The sequence below is a fragment of the Leptodactylus fuscus genome, chromosome 7 (genome assembly GCF_031893055.1).
Source record: "Leptodactylus fuscus isolate aLepFus1 chromosome 7, aLepFus1.hap2, whole genome shotgun sequence".
NCBI lineage: Eukaryota > Metazoa > Chordata > Amphibia > Anura > Leptodactylidae > Leptodactylus > Leptodactylus fuscus.
Window position 1 is genome coordinate 2,912,983 of NC_134271.1, and position 7,320 is coordinate 2,920,302.

The following is a 7,320-nucleotide window of genomic DNA, read 5'->3' on the forward strand; positions in this document are numbered from 1 at the left end:
TCATAGAGAAAGTCACATTGTAGTCACTGACTGGAGATTCCACTGCACCAAATGGAAAGGTCAAGGCACCTTTTTTAAAAAAAATTTGCCCCCCAGGAGGGGCTGTAATGAAGAAGCACAGAAACAGAGTCTGTGACGTGTTATCAGGGGGTCAGGACTGGAGCACATGGGGGTCAGTGCACATTCAATGTGTAACCCTGTAAATAGGGGGATACTCGCACCAATCGTAGAACACATCACGGGTGTGTATACTTAGGCAATGGGCCTCGTGGTCCAGAGAGCTCAAACTAAACTTCAACAACAGCGCCATCTAGTGGCCATTTGGTGAACTGACACATACATATATTATCTCTAAAAAAAATTCATTTCTGTTGCCTCTTCGCGGCCAAACAAGTGGCCCAATCTGCACCAAATATGCCACAAAGATAAATCAGAGACTTCGGGATATTTTAGACCAGGTTTCAGCTCTGTAGGACCAACTAACCTAGCACCACTGGCTTCCACATCAAGGAACTTCCTCCAGATCACATGACCCATATTAGCCAACAGACGCTCTCTTAATAGCCTCACTGACATACACCATTATCAGAGGATTGCAGCCCTCACTCACTATTGGTCTCTGTTATCAGCCATTATTAGAGGACAGCTTTCATGTGACCCATAGTAGCAGATAGAAGCTCATAGGTCCTCCTCTCTTAATAGCCTCACTGACATACACCATTATCAGAGGATTTCTGCACTCACTCAATATTGGTCTCTGTTATCAGCCATTATTAGAGGTCAGCTTTCATGTGGCCCATAGTAGCAGATAGAAGCTCACAGGTCCTTTACTCTTAATAGCCTCACTGACATACACCATTATCAGAGGATTGCCGCACTCACTCACTATTGGTCTCTGTTATCAGCCATTATTAGAGGACAGCTTTCATGTGACCCATAGTAGCAGATAGAAGCTCACAGGTTCTTTACTCTTAATAGCCTCACTGACATACACCATTATCAGAGGATTGCCGCACTCACTCACTATTGGTTTCTGTTATCAGCCATTATTAGAGGACAGCTTTCATGTGACCCATAGTAGCAGATAGAAGCTCATAGGTCCTCCTCTCTTAATAGCCTCACTGACATACACCATTATCAGAGGATTGCAGCCCTCGCTCCCTATTGTTCTCTGTTATCACCTATTATCACTCATGTAACTCTTCATCTGGCCCAGTCTCCAGGATTTGCCAGTTTTTATCTTCATAGTTTCTACAATGTATCACTGCTGCTAATACGTGTCAGCCCGGAGTCCAGAGGATTGTGTAACCAGGATACAATTGTAACAAACCCTCAGCTATGAGAAGTTTGAGCTCATGATGGGTTTTCAGCCTCTGGATGTAACTGATGAATGTCTATTATAAAGTTGCAGAGCTTTTCTATATAATGTTATCAATCTTTAATTACATTTAGCCAGAAAGCATGTGATAACGGCGAGCGGGCGCCATTTGTAGGAAGGTGATGATAATGGCTGCGGCTCTGCTTTGTCTGCGGGCTTTCTGCCTTGTGTATGGCGCTCACACACTGGGGACACAGGGGAACCTCAATTTACAAGACAGATAAGGAGATAATCCCCCATCTATCCCGTATAACAGCGGCCAATGAAGGATTAAGCCGCAGTGTTACCGTCTCCAGCGCAGTAAAGTGCTTCTCCTGATCAATAAATAGATAGGGCCGGCGAGGTGCGATCAGCGCGGCGTTGCGGACGTCTTATCCTATTAATGCCGCCAATATCAGGGGCTTCATCCTTCAGTAAGACGTTATACTCCTTGTAAAACCCAGATTGATCCTGTAGTCAGAATCCAATTGTCTTCTTTTATGGTTTGCGCTTTCTAGTACATCAGCGGCCTGCAATCCGCTGCCTCAATACTACAACTCCTAGCCTCTTCCAATAGCCTGCGCCTGTCTATCTGCACTGAAACTACAACTCCCAGCATGCCTTAGCAATCTGTAACCCCCAGCTGCACTGAAACTACAACTCCCAGCATGCCTTACCAATCTGTAACCCCCAGCTGCACTGAAACTACAACTCCCAGCATGCCTTAGCAATCTGTAACCCCCAGCTGCACTGAAACTACAACTCCCAGCCACAAACCAGCCAGAGAGTATAAAATATATCATGAGGCTTCTTAATAAGTGTGGAGCAGCCAGAGCGAGCGAGTCTGCAGCCAGAGCGAGCGGGACTGGAGAGCAAGTGACATGTGAGCATTATGGGGTCACTCAGAGTCACCGCAGAGAAGAATGGGGCTGACACAGCGGGGATAGCGGCATAGGAAATCTCTATAGTCATAGGGCCAGGACCCCAGGAGCATCTGGTCATACTGATGTATATAAGACCACCGCTCTACTCCTGGAGCCGCTTTTCTCCTACCGACCTCCCACTCTGTACACGCTCACTATGGAAGTTTAGTAAGAGAAAATCCTCTCATTGAAAATAATAGAGGCAATGGCTGAAGCAGCAGAAACATTGTCTATATCATCATTAGGTGCAATCCTATCACACCTAAGGAACAAACCTAGAACAACGGTGTCTGTAAGTTCCTTAGGTTTTAGTAAATATAAATAGATACATAGAGTATATACAGTATACACATATATGTATAGATTAGAAATGAATTTGGTGTCGCCATAACCGTTACAAACTACACAATAGAAATATCACAATACCTATCGTGATCGCTGAATAATCAGCAATAAAATGATACAATTGGTTATTTTATTTAACCAGTAACAATCCGGGTCTAATATTATACGGGTTCTGGATATAGGATATAAAGGCCACGCCCCCTGTAAAGGCCACGCCTACCTTTGCTGTGAAATGCGACTGGCGAAGGGTCTGGCATCTTTGCACCCCCTCAAGTTACAGCCCTAGACGTAGCCAAGAAAGTTATTGTAGGTGAACGAAAAGAAAATGAAAAGAGACATAATAAAAAACTAAGCTTGTCCTAAAATACTGTATGTACTACAGCAGCAAAGAACTCTATCAGTGCAATGTGAACGCGCCTCTACTGCGCTGCTCAAGAGTCATCTCCATTTATTGCCTTGGGATATGAGGACATCCTGTGGCCAAACTGGAGAACTACAACTCAGACTGCAAGTGACCATTCATAGAAGCAAAGATCACTTCACTGGAATGGATAATGTGTGAATGGTGACTGGATGGGCACAGGGGGGGGGGGGGGGGGGGGGTTCACTGAATGGTCGCTATTTATTTATTCTGCTTACTTATATAGCGCCATCATATTCTGCAGCGCTGTACACACATTGGCAGTCACTGTCCCATACAGGGCTCACAATCCACATTCCCTATCAGTATGTCTTTGGTGTGTGGGAGGAATCGCAGGGAGAACATACAAACTCCTTGCAGATGTTGCCCTTGGCAGGATTTGAACCCAGGACTCCAGCGCTGCAAGGCTGCAGTGCTAACCACTGAGCCAACGTGTTGGATGGACACAACATGGTCGCACCTCACTGACCGCAATCAGGACGAAAGTTTATGAAGCGTGAAATGTTCATCTCTATTACAGGGATGTGACTGTTACAATGTATCGCTGTAGAAATGATTATATTAATTAACAGGAACAATCTGGATGATATTAATGGACCCCGGAGATACCGAAATAGGAGGAGGAGGAGCTTAAAAGGTTCTGAGACATCTGCTGCGATCATTTAGTTTCTTAAAGGAGCTTTCAGATTACATGGACATCCATCTTAATGTGTCACGTAATGTGAATGTCATTATGTCTCTGTTCTGTTGGGTTACGTTTATATTGCTTTTGTTATATTTTGCTTCACATGGACGAGACCAAAGCTGTACAGTATATAGCGGTATCTATATATAAAGTGTAATGTAGTTATATAAATGTATAGTGCATAATATCTATACAGTATGTGATGCTATTTGTACAACGGTATATAGCGGTATCTATATATACAGTATGTGATGCTATTTGTACAATATAAGGTGGTTATATATATGTACGGTATATAGCGGTATCTATATATACAGTATGTGATGGGATTTATTTGTACAGTATAAGGGTGCATGCACACTACGTAACGCCGGGCGTGTATGAGAGCCGTACACGCCGGCGTTACAGCAGGGCTGCCGAACACTTCCCATTCACTTCAATGGGAGCGCTCGTAAATGCCGCTGTTACGAGCGCTCCCATTGAAGTGAATGGGAAGTGTTCGACAGTCTGCTGTAACGCCGGCGTGTACGGCTCTCATACACGCCCGGCGTTACTCAGTGTGCATGCACCCTAAGGCGGATATATATATAGTATATATATAGTATATATATATATAGTATAACAGTATCTATAAAAATATAGTGCGATATTATACAGGTAATAAGGGGGTGAAGGTAGTGCGGAATTATACAGGTAATAAGGGGGTTAGGTAGTGTGGTATTATACATGTAATAAGGGGGTGCAGGTAGTGTGGTATTATACATGTAATAAGGGGGTGCAGGTAGTGCGGTATTATACAGGTAATAAGGGGGTGCAGGTAGTGTAGTATTATACAGGTAATAAGGGAGTGCAGGTAGTGTGGTATTATACATGTAATAAGGGGGTTCAGGTAGTGCGGTATTATACAGGTAATAAGGGGGTGCAGGTAGTGCGGAATTATACAGGTAATAAGGGGGTTAGGTAGTGTGGTATTATACATGTAATAAGGGGTTGCAGGTAGTGCGGTATTATACAGGTAATAAGGGAGTGCAGGTAGTGCGGTATTATACAGGTAATAAGGGGGTGCAGGTAGTGCGGTATTATACAGGTAATAAGGGAGTGCAGGTAGTGCGGTATTATACAGGTAATAAGGGGGTGCAGGTAGTGCGGTATTATACAGGTAATAAGGGGGTGCAGGTAGTGCGGAATTATACAGGTAATAAGGGGGTTAGGTAGTGTGGTATTATACATGTAATAAGGGGTTGCAGGTGGTGCGGTATTATACAGGTAATAAGGGAGTGCAGGTAGTGCGGTATTATACAGGTAATAAGGGGGTGCAGGTAGTGCAGTATTATACAGGTAATAAGGGGTTGCAGGTAGTGTGGTATTATACAGGTAATAAGGGAGTGCAGGTAGTGCGGTATTATACAGGTAATAAGGGGGTGTAGGTAGTGCTGTATTATACAGGTAATAAGGGAGTGTAGGTAGTGCGGTATTATACAGGTAATAAGGGGTTGCAGGTAGTGTGGTATTATACAGGTAATAAGGGAGTGCAGGTAGTGCGGTATTATACAGGTAATAAGGGGGTGCAGGTAGTGTGGTATTATACAGGTAATAAGGGAGTGCAGGTAGTGCGGCATTATACAGGTAATAAGGGGTTGCAGGTAGTGCGGTAATATACAGGTAATAACGGGGTGTAGTTAGTGTGGTATTATACATGTAATAAGGGGTTGCAGGTAGTGCGGTATTATACAGGTAATAAGGGGGTGTAGGTAGTGCTGTATTATACAGGTAATAAGGGAGTGCAGGTAGTGCGGTATTATACAGGTAATAAGGGGGTGCAGGTAGTGCGGTATTATACAGGTAATAAGGGGGTGCAGGTAGTGCGGTATTATACAGGTAATAAGGGGTTGCAGGTAGTGCGGTATTATACAGGTAATAAGGGGGTGCAGGTAGTGCGGTATTATACAGGTAATAAGGGGGTGCAGGTAGTACGGTATTATACAGGTAATAAGGGAGTGCAGGTAGTGCGGTATTATACAGGTAATAAGGGGTTGCAGGTAGTGCGGTATTATACAGGTAATAAGGGGGTGCAGGTAGTGCGGTATTATACAGGTAATAAGGGGGTGCAGGTAGTACGGTATTATACAGGTAATAAGGGGGTGCAGGTAGTGTAGTATTATACAGGTAATAAGGGAGTGCAGGTAGTGCGGTATTATACAGGTAATAAGGGAGTGCAGGTAGTGCGGTATTATACAGGTAATAAGGGGGTGCAGGTAGTGTAGTATTATACAGGTAATAAGGGGTTGCAGGTAGTGCGGTATTATACAGGTAATAAGGGGGTGCAGGTAGTGTAGTATTATACAGGTAATAAGGGGGTGCAGGTAGTGTGGTATTATACAGGTAATAAGGGGGTGCAGGTAGTGCGGTATTATACAGGTAATAAGGGAGTGAAGGTAGTGCGGTATTATAAAGGTAATAAGGGGGTGCAGGTAGTGCGGCATTATATAGGTAATAAGGGAGTGCAGGTAGTGCAGTATTATACAGGTAATAAGGGGGTGCAGGTAGTGTAGTATTATACAGGTAATAAGGGGGTGCAGGTAGTGCGGTATTATACAGGTAATAAGGGAGTACAGGTAGTGCGGTATTATACAGGTAATAAGGGGGTGCAGGTAGTGCGGCATTATACAGGTAATAAGGGGGTGCAGGTAGTGCGGTATTATACAGGTAATAAGGGGGTGCAGGTAGTGCGGTATTATACAGGTAATAAGGGGGTGCAGGTAGTGCGGTATTATACATGTAATAAGGGGTTGCAGGTAGTGCGGTATTATACAGGTAATAAGGGGGTGTAGGTAGTGCGGTATTATACAAGTAATGAGGGGGTGCAGGTAGTGTAGTATTATACAGGTAATAAGGGGGTGCAGGTAGTGCGGTATTATACAAGTAATGAGGGGGTGTAGGTAGTGCGGTATTATACAGGTAATAAGGGGGTGCAGGTAGTGCGGTATTATACAGGTAATAAGGGGGTGCAGGTAGTGCAGTATTATACATGTAATAGGGGGGTGCAGGTAGTGCGGTATTATACAGGTAATAAGGGGGTGCAGGTAGTGCGGTATTATACAGGTAATAAGGGGGTGCAGGTAGTGTAGTATTATACAGGTAATAAGGGGGTGCAGGTAGTGCGGTATTATACATGTAATAAGGGGGTGTAGGTAGTGCGGTATTATACAAGTAATAAGGGGGTGCAGGTAGTGCGGTATTATACAGGTAATAAGGGGGTGTAGGTAGTGCGGTATTATACAAGTAATGAGGGGGTGCAGGTAGTGCGGTATTATACAGGTAATAAGGGGGTGTAGGTAGTGCGGCATTATACATGTAATAAGGGTGTGCAGGTAGTGCGGTATTATACAGGTAATAAGGGGGTGAAGGTAGTGCGGTATTATACAGGTAATAAGGGGGTGCAGGTAGTGCGGCATTATACAGGTAATAAGGGGGTGCAGGTAGTGTAGTATTATACAGGTAATAAGGGGGTGCAGGTAGTGTAGTATTATACAGGTAATAAGGGAGTGCAGGTAGTGCGGTATTATACATGTAATAAGGGGGTGCAGGT